Source organism: Akebia trifoliata, chromosome 1, assembly GCF_017979445.1.
Source record: "Akebia trifoliata isolate Shusen 1 chromosome 1, ASM1797944v1, whole genome shotgun sequence".
Taxonomy (NCBI): Eukaryota; Viridiplantae; Streptophyta; class Magnoliopsida; order Ranunculales; family Lardizabalaceae; genus Akebia; species Akebia trifoliata.
The window spans coordinates 22,629,391-22,649,164 of record NC_141375.1 but is presented as its reverse complement, the minus strand read 5'-3'; the positions used below and the strand labels follow the sequence as shown (position 1 = coordinate 22,649,164).

Sequence of the window (19,774 nt, the reverse complement as noted above, 5' to 3'; positions counted from 1 at the left end):
GAAAGATTGTCTAGTGTACCTCAATTCTTGCTTGATACAATGGCCTTTCCTGTGGGCAAGCAAGTAATAAGAAAACACATCAATAAAATTATAAAAGCAAAGAAACAAGCCTTAGAGAGAACACAAAAAATATATGGTAATGTAACATATATATATATAGAAAATGATTTTTCTTGATGATAGCAAGGCCTAAGAAAATTGATAACCAATGTCTTAATTATCCAGACTGAATCAATAGTGAACCAATTCGTAACAAATTGGGTTCAAAAGGTCATTTGAAGCCATCATCTATTTTAACAATAATGCAATTCAACCATCAATTGATCAACTTTTTAAACAGATTTTAAATACAAAAACATGAGAAATCAAATATAATTTCCTAAGTCAAGATTCTTTATTAGTCAAGACTTTAATACTATAAAATTCAATGTTATTATTTTATAAGAGACAAACAAAATGATTAAAACAATCATCTACAACTCTTGCCCAAGTTGAGAGAAGCGCCCCCCCCCCCCCCCCCAAAAAAAATAAAAAAATAAATAAATAAAATAAAACTTGGGACAATGACTGCGAAGGACTCTTTATTGAGAATATGTACTGAATAATCCTCTAATAAAGAATACAGACCATTTAAGTCTCACTTAATTAAATATTAACAGTAACCTATAAAGGATCTTTTGGAGATTTTTTTTAAGGAAAAAACCTGAAATACCTCTTTAACAACTTTACAAAGTCGTTTATTCTAAAAAAATATATACAGTCAAATAAAAAACTAAACCAATTTATTTGGTTATTAATATTTCTATGAAAAAAAAAAATAAATATTTGTATTTATTAAAAGTTATTCATATATTTAATATAATTTTATTTCTCTCATTTAAGTCGACTTGTTAATTTTTTAACTGAATCAATTCGGTAAACATTCAAGTCGAATTTTACAATTATATTTAATTATTTATATATTTTAATAAATCTAACATACATAGATCAAATCAGTTCGATGATGTTGATAATCATACTCATCTCCATCATCATCTTTGTTGTAGTTGTCATCATCATATATGTGAGTTAAAGATGGTTGGTAAGTGCGAACCGCCAAAGTAAAAGATAAATAAATAAATGTGTGTTAAAGATTATTAATTTTATATTAATTTTCATATATATATATAGTTGCTAAATATTATGACCAATGATAAACTAACTCAAAATTCACTTATTGAACTGGATGTATGTATGGAACCATAGATTTTTTTTCCTGGTACATCCCGAAGAAAAAGATCTATGGTTTTGTGCACATGCCACGTCAACGAGGAATTTCGAGTGGCTTTTTTCAAGTCAATTTATCACGACTCTAATATTATATATACTAACTCGTGAGTGGCATGTGCATTGTGTTTTACAAAAATTAGGATTTACGCGTGGTTAGAAATTTTTATCGATTTATAATATACTTTATCACTTAATATATTATAAAAGGCTTTTTTGTAATTTAAAATATAGAATAATTAAAAAAAAAAAAAAAAAAAAAAAATTTGTTATCAAGGAACATTTGAAGATCCTCCATTAATGTTCAAATTTTAACCTTTTTAAGGATAATGTTTCTTCAAAGGGTGTCAGAATGTTAATTAGAAGCCTAACTCAGTTGTTATTAATAATAAAATTTATATTTAATATATCATGTGAGATTTGTTGTGTTAATAGAAACTCTCTATTAATAATTAGTTTTGTGTTACATTTACATCCTACTTTTTTTCCCCCTATCTTACCTTTAATGTTGTGTTGGAGAAATCATTCGAAGGTTTTGCCCCCTACAAATGACAAGTGCGTTGAGGTCTGAGCACTCCAAATCACTCTTACTTTAAAGAGAAAATCCTACTTTCCATACCTATCAATCATATTTACATAGGGATGTACATTCGGTAAATCCGAATCGAATTCTTGGGTTCAGCCTAGGTTTGGCTAAAATCGAGATCAACCCTAAAAACTCGGATTTGGTTTGGATTCAAATTTCTAAGGTCAAAATCGAACCCAGATTGAAACAAAAATTTCAAGTATTTTTCAGGTTCAGATTCGGGTAGAATCGAAATTCAAAGAATTGAATTTGAAATAAATATTATACAAAAGTGTGTTTAGGTGAGTTGAACCAAAGACGGGCTCAATCTGATTCTGGAGAGGTAAAATCATATTCAAACCGAAATTTATCGATTTCGGTTTGATCCTAACTCGAGCGGGTTCAATCTGGGTTCAGTCCAGGTTTTGGGTTCTGGTTAAATAGGCCTTTATGGCTACTCAAATGTTGGGGACCATAGAGATGGTCACATAATCCGTTACAGTTTCAAAAGATTTACAAAATGTTAGAATTGATCGGGTAAATTAAAACATTTTTTATCCAAATGAACACAAATATTTGATTTAAAGTATAAATTTACCTTCACGCCCCATTGGTTAAGTAGAATGAATTAATGACCACTATTTTTATTTAAATTACATATGTATATATCAATTGCTCACCATTTTTAATCTTCAACGAACACTAAAAACTATAGTAAATAGAAACGATAAAACATAATAAAGAAAAAGAGAACAATAAAGGAATGATCTTGCATACCTCAACTTCCAATAAACCGATCTCTTAAAAGAATGAGTATTTGAAAGTATATGGACATGTTTATATATAATGAAAGAAAGATTCAAATCTAAAGAATGAAGCAAGAGATGGTCCAAAGGAAAGGAAAGAATCACTAAAGTAATATTTGATTTTGATTTGCTACCTTGCTTTCACCTGATCTCTACTAAATTTGTTATTATGTTATAGTTGTTATTTTTTAGTAAAATAAATATTTATTAAATTCAATTAAAAAATAAGATATGATTTGTTTTTATTATTTTTAGGTTAAATGGGTTCTTTTGTAAGTAGAAGGGCATTTTTATATTTATTTATGGGTTGGGATCAGTAGACTCATCAAAGTGAAGCAGTGAAACTCATATGTTGACACACAATCTCGATGATGTGTATATGAAATCCAATAGTTGAGATTTATTATCTTAGAGATTTGTAATGTATTATTGGGTTTCATTGACTCATGAGAAAACACATGAACCCAACAATTGAAATACAATATCCACTAGTTGAGATTTATGCGTATCTTAATAACATATATCTTGGAGATACTTATCTCCAGGATAAATCTCAATCATTGGATTTTTGTGTTTAAATGGTTAGGATCATGTGTTCTTTCCATGAGTTTATTTATCTGAGAGGATATAATTTGCTGCTCATCACCGGCGTTCAAGTATATGCGTATTGCACTTGGGCACATTGAGGATCACTTTTCTATTTGCTAAATCAATTAAAGGGGTTTGATCACGAAATACTAGTTGGACCATTAGTCAATGGTGTTTAATCGTGTATGTATTTCTATATTATTGTAATATGTGACAACATATTCATGCAAGGGATGGCAAAAGGGGCGGGTTTAGCTACATCCGCCCTGATTAGCCCCACCTTGGCAATTCATGTCTATATATAGATTTTTTTTAAATGCTCAAGAAGACTTGAACCTAAGACCAAATTGATGTGTCTTATAACAAAGCAAGGGATGGTTGTTGTGTTATATGTTTATAACAATATGTATTTTTGTGGTGAAGCGGGTTTGGGGGTGGGGTGGGGCGGAACGGGTTAATAGGGTGGGGTATATCAAAACTGTTTAAGATAGTAAAAAACCGATCCTATAGGGGCAGGTCGGGATGGGGCGGTGCAAAATTGCCATCCCTAAAACAAAATGAAATATGTGATAGAATTGAAATAAACTTTAAATTTAAAACGTTTTTTGTCGCACAAGTTTTTGCATAAACACCTCAAGATCCCCAACAAATCATCTTCAATTCCAGTTCACATTATCATTTTTTCTTATACTAAAGTACAGTTTTTAACAGTGAAGCATCATTCTTTTTACGACTTTAAACACTTTTGTAACAAAGATTCAACTTGGAGATATCAAGCAAAGATGGACCCAATTAAGCCATTATCAAAAACTTTTGTAACAAAGACACAACTTGGAGATATCAATCAAAGATGGACCCACCCCGTTATCAAAAACTTTTGTAACAAAGGCTCATCCTATGGATTTCAAACAAAGATGCAATATTAACAAGAGTTGTTGGATTAAAATAATTTACACTATTGGATTAAAACAGAAACCCTAACTTCAACTCGTTTAATTAAGAAGATGAAGATAAGGTTAGGGTTTTTCCATCATGTCACCTACTCCAATTAGGATTTGTATTCCTTATCATTGGATTGTTCCTAAGAGTGTTAAGGTTTTATTTTTAAGACCCATTGTTTTAAAGCTCTACCATTAAGAACTTCGATTATGATTTTGAGTGATCAAGTTAAAAATCTTATATTTCGTGTAATAGGTGGAGTTTTAAACTCTAGGGTGAGATCATTTCAACATTTTCAACTTCAAGGCTTAAGTATCTGTAGAAAAAAAGAAGAAAAATGTTGTCATTTTCATTACTGTGGGAGGGGAGTAAGACTAATATAATTATTTACAATAGGGGATATCACTAATTTTATTTTCTTCAATGTCTCATATTTTTCTTTCATTTTTTTTTTCTTCTATGTTTTGCATGTAGAGATTCCAAGCACTGACCAGGTCAAAGAATGTCCTATTATATAGGATTGAACTTAAAACAATGGGATTGTGATGAAAATTATAAGATTAGGTTGAAAAATATGAAATAGAGCTGAAAACTAACAATAAGATTTAGCTTCAGAGTGACCACATTTAGTGAGATCAATGAGAAATAAGATTGAGAACGATTACGTTCTTATAGTCATAGTGCTCAGAATGATTAGAATGAACGAAAGTTGGGTTGTTTAATCGAAATATACTTTAAAATTTCAACTACTGAAGGGTATTTTTGACATTCAACCATCTCTATTAAGAGACAATTGTTTTCATTAACAGTTTGACTGAGACAACGGAAGTCTAGGGAGGGACTTCATTTTGCATTTCACAGGGGGGATAATGCTAATATCACCTATTTTGCAAGGGGTTTGACTGGGTCAACAAAAATCTAGGAGTTGGACCTCATCATCCTGCATTGCATTTTGTGGCAAGTCCTTTTTTCGAACTCTTATTAATCTTTGATGATCAAGTAACTTTTAAATGTGCTCTATCTGTCTCACTCTCTCTTATTTTAATTTACGATTCTTTTTTTGTGTACATGTAGTTTAGGCATTATTTTCAATATCAATATTTATTAAGAAAACCATATTGAAACGTATTTGTATTTAAGGTTGAGTGAGATTGCTCGGTCCCAACGCAAGTGAAGGTTTGATGAATGATCATCCAAAATAAAAGATCATTTTTAGAGTCAAAGGTACACAATTTACTATATATCCACAATCGCCAATCTCTTAAAATTATCACGGATTTGATCATTGGAAATCACCGCTACAACTATTTAATGCTTAAGTGAGAAACTGAGCTTCCCGAAGCTACTAAGGGCCTAAACTATGGACTTGTTTTTCCTTCTTTTTAAAGAAAGATTTAGGATTGCTACTCGAGAGGTGAGTAGCAAATAACACCCAAAGTACCTATAGTGTTATGTGTGTAGATTCAGCCCCATGTTGGTTAATTGGTCAGATTGAGTATGCACCATGGGGTCAGGTATGGATCTTGTAATACGATAAGCATCTTGTACGCTTCTCTTATCTTCAAAATTTGACAGAATCAGCCCAACGAAACATAATGGATCCAAGCAAAGCAGGCCATCCACCTTTGAATGGTGTTATCTTACAAACTACAAATGGGCATCGATTTTGCATGACAGGTAGGACCAAAAACTCCATAAAAAGTAAAGAATGGTCAGAATAAAATGAATTATTATCTAAAAATATAGTTAGAAAAATTCAAGCTACTCCTTTTTTCCACTAATACTTGTTTCTTCCATAAATTTTCTGGGTCTTGCTAATGGTTTCCTTGGCGCTACATGGACGGATGTTTGATCACAAATTTTTATAATTAAGAACTTTTGATCACAAACGTAGATTGCTCACGGCTATATATGAATTGCAACGAAAGCTTTATGAAGCCTTTCGTAAAGATCCTAATCTCCCTAGAAAGTTATCCAAGTTGCCAAGAAATAGTTCTTTTGTAAGAGTATGAAATCAATGTGTTTCCATTGGTCGCCTTCATAGAGTATATGAGTTCCTTTGAATTATTTGCATCGCTTCTCTTGGATTTGCATCTCAAGGTCCTTTGATGGGCATAAAGAAATCGCCTTGGTAGCAACCAAACTCACAATTTTAAATATATATATATGAAAAAAATTGAAATCAAAAAAAAAAAAGAAAGAAGAGAAAGAAGAAAACGGAAAGTGAGTGAACAAAAGTGTTCTTAAAGTACAAACAACACAACAAAGCCTTGTCGTAAGTATTTTGGTTCAGGCAAACTAATCCTTTTCCTCCATTCCATTCTGTCAGAGCCAAGTCTTTCATTGTTGAAAGTGAGTTCATATCTTCTTTCACTATCTCCGTTCAAGTTCTTTGGGGTTTTACAAATTACAAATCATGATTTATGGAACACAATAAAGTTAGGACCACTCACCTGCATTGCAATGTATCACAAATCGTCTCTGTGGTTTCTTTAAAATGTAAATCTATTGGTTTCGACTCATTATCTTTGATGTTAATACAGATCAAGCTCTATGATTATCGCTTGGTTGGTAGAGGAGCTATTCAATCTTGTGAGGGGCATGTGAATTCCCACACGCGCATACAACTTGTAGTCGATTCATCTGAGGAACTTGTTATGCCAGGTGCCTTCTGAGTTAGTAATGTCATTTGTTGCTTATAGTTTTCATTAAGCTGAGTTTGTGTACCAAAATGATTTAGGTGGAGAGGATTGTAAGGTACCATTTGTTGCGTATAATTTTCATTAAGCTGAGTTTCTGTGCCAAAATTTGTTAGGCGGAGAGGACGGCAAGGTACGCATTTGGTGCATCAAGACTGGTGAGATGCTCTTTCGAGCGAAAATTTCAAATTCTGTCCCTTCAAGAGTATGCTGGCCCGCAACAAAAAGTATATCCCATGGCCCACTCTTTGTATTTTTCCATCATTTTGTTCTTTCTTGGAAAGGTTAGAGAGAAAATGATTTCCCTAGAAAATGTTTGGTCGTGTTCGATTGCAACTAGGAAATTCTCAAATAAGAGTGAGTTTTTAGTTTTGGAGGTGGGCGTACATTAGGATTTTCTGGCCTTGATAAGAAAATTCCACCATTGCAAATTTCATTTTTCTGGAAAAACTATATTCTTGCTAATTTCCCCCTGCAATCATACAGACCCCTAATGTGTCTAATTTGTTCTCCCTGTGCAGAACCACAAAGACGGTCAAAGGAAGGGAGCCAACTCATATTTTGGGGGCATGGATTGGGTCCAAGGAAGGTTTATTTTACATGCACGGGACATGATCGATCATAAAGTTTGGACGCTGATGCAAAGTGGATAACCATGATGGCTTCTCCTTTGAAAGCAACACCATTCTCAGCTGAATGGAAAGAGATTCCAAGCAATGATCTTCAAAGAGCAGAAAGCCGTTTGTCAGGAGTAGTCATTATACGATCTCGAGCAAAACATTGTGAGACAATTATAAACATTTATTCTTGGGTTCAATGCTTTATTTCAATTTCGAAAGAACTTGGGAGTGTATGTTGTTTCTCCATCACGAAACATAGGTGTGGCATGATTCCTCAACCTCCCAAGTCATTGGCATCAAAATGTCTCTCGGCTCTACCTGGTCTGGGGTCAAGTTGGTCTGTTTGATCCAAGTCCGTGGCCAGCCTTGTCCCTCTTCCAATGAAAATTCCTTTGAGAAAACTTTTATTTGTACTAGTGGGTACAGTGAGTTTAGGCTCTTCTCTGTACATGTTGAGCCTCTAAAACCAAATATATGTTAAACACTGTGTTGCTTTCAGTTTTTGATGAAAGCCTCTTGGCAGTGTATTAGTTCATTCAAATTGGATGGGTTCATCAGTTCCTCCAATCAAGTGGTTGACATCTTCACCCTCATTCTCTACATCCCTACTCCCTTTCCCATTCTAAAGAAAATATCAAATATGATATTAAGAGCACTGAGAATTTCAATAATTTTTTTTTTGTTACAAATAGGGTGTTGGATGCATACTTTTTCTACTTTCTGAACAGCAAAGAGAAGTCGTGCATGCAATTTGAGCTATCGAACATAAGATATAGTCTGAACTGATAACATAATAAATAAACCAACTCCTATCATTATAATTAATTGGAAGGTAGATGCTTCCTCACAAATCTTGTAATTTGGGTTGCATTAGTCTTCCCCACCAAACAAAAGAACGCACATGAAGAGTTTACATGGAAAGTATTTGTGGATTGCATGAAGCTTGAAAGGGGAGAGTAGCTTATGCTGATATAGTAAGGAACAAAAGAAATGGCCTTTATCGAATTAGCTTTGCAAGCAAAACAAATTGCTGTATATTGTATGGAACAATTTAGAAGTATGAATGTTATGTAAAAGCAAATTCAATGGTTCACTCAATTTTGGCCTTAGACCATCCATAGCTCGGTTGTTTCAACACATTGCAAAGCAACTTTGAGGTCGTGGGTTCGAAGTGCAACTAACCCAAATAAAAAAAATAGAGTTACTATTGCCACACCAACTTTTACTAACACCACAAGACTGTGTGCAATTCTTTGGTGATTTACATAGGAATTGGTGTGGCATTAGTAAAAGTGGGCTTGGCAATATCAGATCTAAAAAAAGGGTAATGACTTTAGTTTTTGTAATGTACCAAAATAGTAATAACCTTTTACTATTTTTGAATAACATATCGATAGTGGACGATAAAATTGAACCACTGTTTACTCTACAAGGAAACTTTTCTCTTCTAAAAAAATTTGAACACGATGATCATACAAGGCCTAAGCCTATATTATTTACAAAACTTCAATAATAACAACGGGAAAGGAGAAAATCAGACCCAATCGTCAGAGCTTAGATTTCACAGTATCATCATCCTTGACCAATGCATTTCATATATCACCATTCCTATCAAAGCATGTGTATACCATTAACTCAGTATCATGTACTTAAATGAACTAAACTGATTTAACAATATCATGTGTCTTTTCTTACCATGTCAAATCCATATCTATTTGGCCTTCTTCCCCTTCTGAGACTCCAACCTACAACAAGGTCCTGCTTGGTATGTAGGAAATCTGCAAATGCAAGTAATTTTCTGAAATTAATTTTACCGATGCTTGGTTACAGAATAATAATGGTTAGCATTGATCACCTAAATTCTTAAGAAATTTCAGCAAATGATTTGCAGCACAAAAAGTGGCGCAAATCATTTGCAAAATCACAATGAGAATTTTCTTAGCAAAGATCAACCAATCATAAAAAGAGATTCGCAAGTGATTTTCTTATGGTTACCAAGCAATAGTAAATCAATCATCAAATCATTTGAGTTGCAAATCATTTGCAAATGCAAATGATTTGAAGTATACCAAACAGGGCCTAAGGCGCACCTCAGTGGCACATATATAATTCAAAAAATAAATAAATAAATTTGGAATCTACTTCATAAGATACTCGAACTTAAGTTTTTAATTTTTTGTTTTAGAATAGAGCTCATTCTGTCAAAGTCAGAGAGACCTATTAACTAGTTTTTTTCCCACCATATATAATTCAAGCAAAATTCATGTATCTACCTCATAAGAACTCAAGCTAAATTTCTTTTTCTATAACAGAGTTCATTCAGCAGAGTCAAACATCATAACTAGTTCTTTTTCAATAGCTGAGTTCAGCCATGGCTAAGTAATGGCTTGTGGAAATAGATTCAGAGGCCCAAAGTAGATTAAAAAAGAGTATGATAGTTCTAACTAAGGACCAATGGACCCATCTTGGCAACAAATAAGGTTAATTGAGTGAAGAAGATGCAGCAAGAGCACCAATAACAAATTGCAAAATATGTTACTTGTGTCACTCACCATAGACATGGTGATATAGCTTGGTGGTTTTTTTCAGAATTTCATCAAACCATTTTGGGCCTTGCAGTCTTTATGAAAGTACCAACACCCTTCATTATCTGGTTATCAAACTATGTAATAGAATGCCTCAAACAATAGACACTACACAAAAAAGAGTGCAGATGGTAAAGAAAACTGAAATACATTGATTAGAGCATTCTGTGCTTTCTCATTGACCGTAACAGCCACATGTGTGAGTTCAAATGTGTTTGTCCTCATCAGGGTGCCTCCCCAAGTTGCATATTGCAAGAGCATATTCTGCCTCAACGAACACCCAGTTAGCACCTTAAACAATGTCAAATGCACCACTTCGGCAGCTCCATGAATCTACATAATTTAAAAGTATATATATGTGTGTGAATAAGATGAGAAAGGATAACAAATCAACAAAGCAATGTAAAAAGAAAAAGAAAAAAGGATGAGTAATTTAGAAGCTTTGGAGGTGTTTACTTCGTAAATTGGTCAAATTGTTTGGAGCGTTTGTCAAGGTACCAAGTTAGCCAAGTTGGTAAAGGTATGTGGAATGTTGATCCCATGTCTTAGGTTCAAATCTTGTCAAACCCACCTTAATGTTGACTCCTAAAACAAGGTATTTGTACCCTAGAGCTAGGTTCAATTGTTTCAGTGATCAACAACTTAGCCTCCCATATATATTTGAAGTCAAAATGAAGGAAAATAGGCATTGTTCTCGCGACTTAATTTTTTTTTCTCATAGAACAACCTGTAAGTTTGGTAGAACAGATTAGAACTATCAAAGTGCACTTTCTTCCTCTATAGAAGAGAGAGAACAACTAGACTGTCAAAGCACCAAAAAACAATTGGTGTTGCTCAATTAGTCATCAAGATCAATGTCTTAAAACATGAAACCTTGATTCTACACAAAGGCGTGCTAACTTTGACATGATCTGAAAAATTGATCGTGAAAGAGTTTGACTGCATAGGTCCACATCTTCTATTATTGGATGTAACTTCATAGCTTCTCTGACTATCTCAAAAGTAAACTTCATTCTCACGCTCGGTATTGATATACTTTTAGGTTTTTCAAAATATTATTTTAATACAACATGAATTTTTATAAAACGGAAGGATTATAAGGATAAAATAAAATATTACAATAACTAACAAGTAAGTAAAGCAGAAAAAAGGTCCAACAATCTAGAATTACCTGATCTGGCCCCGACCCCGAATCAAATATAATTTGGTTGGGCCAAATCCTCTGTAGCTCCCTTTAGTGCATTTCAATGGGGGCAGACCTTTGTAGGCCTTTTTTCCTGTAGTTCTTTGTAGCTATTATCAATTGTTGAGGGTGTGCCACATCATCATGATTACATCAAATCTTTTAAATTTAGGAGATCAGTGACCGTACTTTTTCAAATAATTGATTAGAGAATTTTTTTTAATTTTTATTAAATCTGATCTAAACCATGAATACAAGAAGATTAAGTAGTTATCTTTCTTCATTGTAATATTCTCTGGACCACAGAACAAGAGCCATAGGACATGTCCATAAGACATTAAAATCTAATAGTTTGAAATTGAGAGTTCACTGACCCTCCTTTTTAAAATCATTGGAATAGGGGGGCAAATTCAGAACTAGGCCATGAACACTAATTGCATGAGATGTGACGTATTTATTTGTAGAATAATAGTGTTGGAATAGGGGAAAAAATTCAGAATTAGGCCATGAACACTAATTGCATGACGTGTGATTTATTTATTTGTTGAATAATGATAAACTAACACCCACCCCTCTGACATACATCCCCATACACTCCTAACGTGGCATGTAATAGAACCATAGATTTTTTTTTTTTTTTTCCATTGGGATACACTTATTATGGAGATGTGCAATTGTGTATTCCGAGAAAAAATCTATGATTTTGGCACATGCCACGTCATGGGTGGTGTCAAAAGAATGGGGATGATATGCACCCAAGGTGGAGGATTGAAGCCTTCCTCCCACACCCCAATACATGCCACCTAAGTCGTAATTGAAGGAAAATTTTAAAAGGAGATATTTTAGACACTATGTGGTGGATTGGGGTGTGGGAAGAGGGTTTCAATCCTCCTCTTGAGTTTGTTGAGTTTAGTTCCACACCGGACACTCATTGCCTTGTTTCTCTCCTAACAAGCTCTTAGGCATGTCTACTCATAGCCAATTGATTTTAAATTGGACCCCCAAATTTATCATGGAATCGGAGCGGGTCTTTCTCTTCTCCATGTCACTTAGTTCATGTCTTCATGTTCCTTGGCCCAGTACGGCCCACATGTACGGGGGTGTGTTAACTTTAATCCCACATTAGACACTCATTGCCTAGTCTCTCTCCTAATAAATTTTTGGGCCTCTCCACTCTTATTTGTTTCTTAATCATGTCTTCAAAAACTCATCCGAGACTGAGACATATCATCCAAGTTGTCTTGAAATTAGACAAGTCAATGTAAGGGACGAGATTAAAAATCCCACATTGAACGAGATCTCTCAAAAGAATAGGAAAAGTCATCCGAGACAACTCGGTCAGACCAGAAAGCGAGTTTTAAAACCATGTTCTCAACATGAGTCTCTTTCGTCTGCGGCGACGCTTTACATGAAAAGACGCGTTATAGAGGCATTTCCGTAGTTAATTGGGAAAAGGAGGGTAATTCCATTGCAAGTTTCTCTTAAGTTGCATCTCCACGCAATTTGATGATTGCCTCTCTCTCTCTCTCTCTTGTCTAGGTGTGAAGAAGTGAAAAATGGGAGAGTATTCGATGGCTTCGGTTGCAGTTTCCGCTGTTGTAGTTATTGTGATTATGTGGGCCTCGAAAATACTGTATTTGATATGGTTGAAGCCCATGAAGTTGGACAGGGAACTGAGACAGCAAGGGATCAGAGGTCCTACTCATAGGTTGTTATATTTGAGCCAACCCTTTAATTGACTGATGGGTCACATGGACCCCATTAAAAAAATGGGGATTGAACAATCTAATTGGCATACACAGATTTGACCCAAAACCAGTAGCTGGAATTTGATGTAGGGAAGAGAATTTGTACCATGAACATAATTTGTAAATGTTTGTTACTTACACAAGCGCGCGCGCACACACACACACACACAATAATAATAATAATAATAATATTAAAAGATGAATCATTGTCAATTACATGACATTGGAAATTAGTGAATAACATATCAGTAGATTATTCACATTCCAAATATTAACAGAGGTATTATTTAAAGATGGTTCATAAAACATCTTCCAATCTACAGATGCAAAAGAAAGTGCATGCGCTGAGATCATTGTACTAACCTTCTAGTATTCGCTTGAAACAACTTGATAGTCATTCAAAATCCCGAAGGGTGTGTGGTCTATGCTGTAATAGTGCAAAGGAAACTGTTCCAATTACCTGTAATTTCCTCAAGAAGGTTACTGAATTAAGGAAATATAACCGTTTTTAAATAGTAAGATCTTCTGGACTAAAACATACATTCTTCATTGAACAAAAACAAATAAAAGTGAGAAAAGAAAAAAATCAAGCTCAATCATGGGAGCTTATATTTTACAATGCTCAATAAAGAGACTGTCTAGGAGAAAATGTTTAAAGAGAGGAAATTGTAAGAAAACTGAAATTGCATTGTTACCACCTTAAACAATGTCAATGTATATCACTTGGGCAGCTCCTTGAGTCTACATAGTTTGAAAAGAACATGTGAAGAAGATGAGAATTGATAACAATCAACAAAATGTTAGTTTATGATTTAAATAAACAACTTTCTAGATATTTTTTTTATTTCCTTGAAACATTAAATTTAGTTTTAAATTCTTTTCAAAGGGGGTGTATTGTTTGAGGCAATGAACCAAATAAGTTAATTGTATCTTGTCCTAGGTGCATGGATCCAGGTTCATACATTATGTCTATTCGTAGACCAAGGTTCATTTATGTTCATAGACCAATGTACTTGGTTAGAAGAGATGAACTTGAGGTTAGAAGATATTTTGGAATATGTATACAATAAATACAATGCACCTTAGTTGGAAGAATTTGTGGGACATGTAACAATCAATTATGATACATTTCCCCAAATTCATTTCCATTGCTATATAAACCCTCTAACCCTATTGGTTTTGGTATCTCACTCATTTCTCACATTCTCTCAATCTCAATTTTCACTCCACTCTTTGTGAGAATTTTCCTTTTTTCTCCATCTTTCTTTTGGGCATCCTAAAGAGACAAGGTACAAGTTCCTACTGAGTAGTACAAACTTGTAAAGGAACGGGATCAAGTCCAAGCTAGATTAAATCCCGGAGAAAGTGTTGACATGTTCCCTTGCACAAATGAGAGGCTCTGACTATCTTCAAGAAGCATATACAAGTCTCTTAGCCAAGTTGATTTGATCAAGGATTATAATTTGTTGTTTGTTTCTTACAAAGAAATTAAGTTATGTGCTTGATTTCTAACACAAAACAATTTAAAAAGTAGACAAGTAATTCAAAAGCTTTGGAGGTGTCTACTTTGTAAATTGGTTTAAGTCTTTGAAGTGTGGCTTATGATGACTACTGTAAGGAACAAAGGAATCAGGCTTTATCCAATTAGCTGTGCAAGCAAAAGAAATCACTGTTCTCTCTTCTAAATTTTTTTTCAATGCAACCATACAAGGCCTAAACCTGCATCTTTAGAAAAATCCAATAGTAGCAATGAGAAAGGGGAGAACTCAAATCCAATCACTAAAGCATATAATTTCACAATTTTGGAGTCAAAAGATACAGCATTAAATGAAAAAATTATAAACAGTGTTGATGGTAATCTTTTCAAAATGTACAAACACCACTATTTTCCATTCACACAGCCACTATTTCCATCCCATTGCCATTATTTCAAACAAAACCATCAAAACAGAGTATGTTCTCTTAACTTTTAAATTTTCTATTTAAGTAAAGATGGTAATCACAATCAAAATGACTAATAAAATATTACCTAGAGGAAATGAAGCTGCAATCAATCCACCAAATTATCCGCCTTCTCTCACGAAAGAGTACATGTTGTTGAGTCCACCAATGTATTTCTTATCCCGCCATTCTTGTCAAATCATACGTATCCCATTAACACGGTATCATATACTTAAATGAACCAAATTGATTTAACAATATCACCATTTTCATTAAGGCGCCATACCTCAACTATTTCATGGACTGCCATTTGTTTCAATTCACAGGTTCTACATTCTTATCTTACCACCTCAAATCCATATCTTTTTGGCCTTCCTGTTCCCCTTTTGAGAATCCAACCTGCACTAAAGTTCATTTTCCTTTGAAAAGAAATTGAAAATAAAATGAGAGCAGATAACAAATCAGCAAAGCAATTTTAAAAAAAAAATGCAGTTGAGTGATTCAAAAGCTTTGGAGGTATCTACTTTGTAAATTGGTTGTCTTTAAAGTGTTTGTACCCCAAATCTAGCTTCAATAGTTTAGAGAGAATCAAGAATTTAGCCTCACAAAAAATGGGTTGATTGAGTGAAGAAGATGCACCAAGAGAGCACCAATAAGAAATATCAGAATCTGGTACTCGTATCACTCACCATTGACATGGTGTTGAAGCATCGCAACTGTTTTTTGTTTTTTTGTGTATTTTTTTTTTTTCATTCCCTTTTGGGTCTTGCCTTCTTTATGCAATTATCGACTCCCTCCATTATCTGGTTATCAAAGTATGTATTAGAATGCCTCAAACAAATGTACATGTAACTAATCATAGATCACGACAGACTTTACGGGCAAGAAACCAAGTTAATGGAAAGAAACAAAGAAATGGAACGAACTTGCATGACAAAGTTTTGATCAGGGCATAGCCGAAAACATATCATAGAATTCCCTTTAGTAGGGCGAAAAGCCAAAGGAGTCATCCCTGATCCAACCAGCTTGGCAAACAGAAGAAAAAAAAGAGGCTAATTTAATGCGTTAACTTTGAAAGTACTTTTTGGAGATTCACCCCATTGAACATAAATTCAACGCCAAGGCCTTGAAGTTTAGTTTCTTGGGTGCACCTGAATAGTATGATCATTTTTTATTAAAACTAGGTTTGTCTTTAATTGTAAAAGATATCACTGTGAGCTTGTATGTTATAGCTAACTTACCTCCCATATAGAAACCAATAATAAGCTGAAATAAAATTGGTCCACTTCCTCAAACAATATCTTCTTTTATGTCATGTGGATCCCACTTCTCCTCTATTTAAAAAAGATGGAGGTTCCCCAAACCTAACATCATTTTGAATATTTGATTAGTAAAGTAGATAATGTATGTAATAGCGTGTGTAAGAGAGAGAGAGAGAGAGAGAGAGAGAGTACCTGGCCATGGATTGTAGTTTTGATCTGATGCCTTCATCATCCAACTCTAACCCTTGGAGCCATTCTACTGATGAACAGTAGAATTGTGTCAAGTTGGGAGTGCTATGAGAGCCTAAGTGGAGGCTCTTCAGTTTTGGGCAACGTATCACTGCAATAATTTCCAAAGATGGAAAATCAAAAACTAAGTTCCCTTGCTCTCCTCCTCCACCTCCTTCTCTTGAATATAAGCATGTTAGTTCTGGTAGATCACGTAACTTCAGTAAACTCAAACGAGGGAACACATTACTTATCTTACGCATCATCTCCATCTCTTCTTCTTCTTTCACCTTCTCATCCTCCTCTGCCATTATTATTAGCTCCTTCATGACCTTGCATCTATACACTGTTAAAGAATCAAGCTGTTGGAGGCCTCCAAGTACAGCAAAAATATTTCTCAACGTGAACACATTCTTCAACCTGTCGCACCTACCTACACCTACCTGTTTGAGGTTGTTAAGACTCCCAATTGGTATTGGTATTGGTATTGGTATGCCTCTACCACCTCTCCATATATTTATCAATCCAGGTAGTTGATGCAAGTATAATTTCCTCAATTTGGGAAGGATATGTAGCGGTAGTAGTTCATCATGATCACACCCATGTCGCCCTTCTTCTTCTTCTTCTTCTTTCTCTTGATAGTAAAAAACATTTTGCAATTTGTCACAAAACTTCACTTCTAGATGTTCAAGATTTTGCATTCTTCCCCATAGAAAACTATATGAGAATACAGCTTTCTCCAATCTGCGACAAAACAACACTTTCAGGACGCTTAGTTTTCCAAAGAAACCTAATTGATGAGATGGAAGTCCATGGCATAATTTCTCCAACTTTGGCATGTTCATTAGGTACAATTCCTTGAGGTTGTTAGCAACTGCAATTATTCCTTGTGGTGGACGTGAAGATTGAGAAGAAACCATTTTATCAAAATTAATAAGATATTCCATTTCTTCACAATCTTGTAAACGAAGAAACTCTAAGCAATCATTATCAAATAAACAATCCAATTGTTCAATACTATTCACATCTTTGCATCCAAGTAAACATAGCGCCTGTGTTCTTTTCAACAGCACCCTAATCCAATTCTTCAGACGTGGACTTAACATGGCAAACGACATTTTTCTAAGGGCCTCATCGTAATTGAGAAAATGATGAAGCGGACGTCGGCCACGTCTAGACGGACCTCGGCCAAGTGTAAGGTGGAATCTATTTAATTTTTTCCAAAGGCCATCTGACATTTCTTCAAATAAACCTTTCTCATTGTCCAAATCCACTTCTAGAGATGTCAGACGGTTTAACGATGCTAGCTCAGTAAATCTAGCTAATGCTCCATCATGTCCATTATTTTCTCCACCAACATCACATTCCCATCCAGAAAAGCTCCTCCGCATGTTCAATATTTCTAAACGAGTTAACTTTGATATCACCCCTAAAGGTATCTTTCCAAGATTATATGTATCTGTCAGATCCAGTAGCTTCAAATTGGTGAGTTCACATATTGCATTTGGCAGCTCAAAGATACTGGAACACTGATTTAGGCAAAGTATATTGAGTTTTACCAACCCTCCAAGAAGAGAGACATCTTTTAAATTAACACACCATTCCAAACGTAGTGTCTTAAGGTTTGTTAGGCACGACAGTGACAGGGGCAACGATACAATGCCAGTGTAGCTTAGATCCAAAACTAGAAGAGAGGGCATCCATTTGAAGAAATTATCTGGAATATCTTTCAAATCTCGATTTTCCTGCAATAATAGAGTTAGGAGATTAGGACACTTTGGCTCTTCAGGGACAATCGTAATTTCATTGTCCCACCAATGAAATCCTCCTATATTCTCTCATGCTCTTGCACTCAGGCCACTCTTTCAATCCTATCCTAGCATTTACAAGAAATCCATGCTCATCACCCATTGAAATTTTTATGGCCATATCTCGTACGACATCGTGCATTTTCACTTCCTTGTTACCATGATCACCAACCAACAACAAACCACAATCCTTCAGTCTAGAGACAATATAATACACTTCATCCAGTGTATCTTCCAAAATTCTGTCCACCTTCAAGAAACCTTCCCCAACACCATACCACAATAGATACTTCAAATCAATATTTTCGTCTTCAGGGAATAGGGAGCAAAGCAAGAAGCATAATTTGACATCTTCACCTTTTAGGAAGTCGTAACTAAGTCGTAAAGATGAAAAAACATAATCTTCTTGTTCATTTAATATAGAATTTTGTAATTTCCTCAGTGCATTTCTCCATATAATACTATCCCTATTCATTCTCAAAGACAATCCAACAGTTACAATTGCCAATGGCAAACCTTTGCACTCACTCATGACAAGTTTTGCAATAGGTTGCAATGTGGGAAAATCAACTACATCGCCGGCTTTTTCCTTGAAGAGGATCCATGATTCATCATAAGACAATGGTTCCAATTTAATGTTACTTTGTGTGCCCATTTGGACGCAAACACTTTCCATTCGAGATGTCACCACGATTTTAAGACCCCTATGATCAGTTTCACGAGGGATTCCTATAGCAAATAAATCTAGCATCTTCCACACATCATCCAATATAATAAGAACTGTTTTCTTCAGCATCAATCCCATGAACACCTTGTTAGCCCTTAGAAGTAGAGAACGCTCTTGATCTTCGAACTTAAAGCCCAACCTCTCAGCCATCTCATCTTGGATTCTTTCCAAGTTAGGGTTGGTGGAAACAATCAAAAATATAACTTTCTCGAAGATTTGATTTCTTTCAAGTTCATTGTTTAATCTTTTCATTAGAGTAGTCTTCCCCACACCCCCCATTCCATGCACACCTACGGCTCTAATTCTCTCATCACGTAATGCTTCCACAAGTTGATGCAATGCATGCTCTATGGGTTTAAGGCCCTCCACATAATCACTAGGCATTGGTACGACACTTGGAGGAGGCAAAACACGTGACACCTTGCTAAAGTTTCCTTTTTCTAGGTGCTCCTTGACAATGACTACTTTGTTTACTGCTGTTTTACTGGCCCTATAACGAGAGCTCCAATCGGGACACAATCCCTTGAGCCACTTCTTGTTCTCACTTTCTTCTCTTCCTACATTTCTTGCAGCAAATTCAATCTCATTTGCTCTTTCGAGCCACCATTGTACCTCTTCAATGGGTTCTTCGAGGTTTCGAAGAGATTCATCAATCCTATTTTGTATGTCTTTCTTCCTCATTTCTAAATTTGTCACTTGATTTCTAAGGTTTTCAATATTGGTCTTATAATAGACCAAATAATTGATTCGGCGTTCAATGGGAACACTACGTCATATTGCGGGATAAACGACTGTCTTGAACAGTCGTT

The 19,774-nt window shown here is 34.8% G+C and overlaps 1 long non-coding RNA gene across 1 annotated transcript; it reads left to right on the top strand.

The window, feature by feature from the left end:
• The first annotated feature begins 5,929 nt into the window (after positions 1 to 5,929).
• On the top strand, positions 5,930 to 7,522 carry LOC147410984 (uncharacterized). The gene is made up of 3 exons (XR_015178662.1): positions 5,930 to 6,516; positions 6,708 to 7,090; positions 7,385 to 7,522. It is a non-coding gene; the product is annotated as an uncharacterized LOC147410984 (long non-coding RNA).
• Positions 7,523 to 19,774: the final 12,252 nt, after the last annotated feature.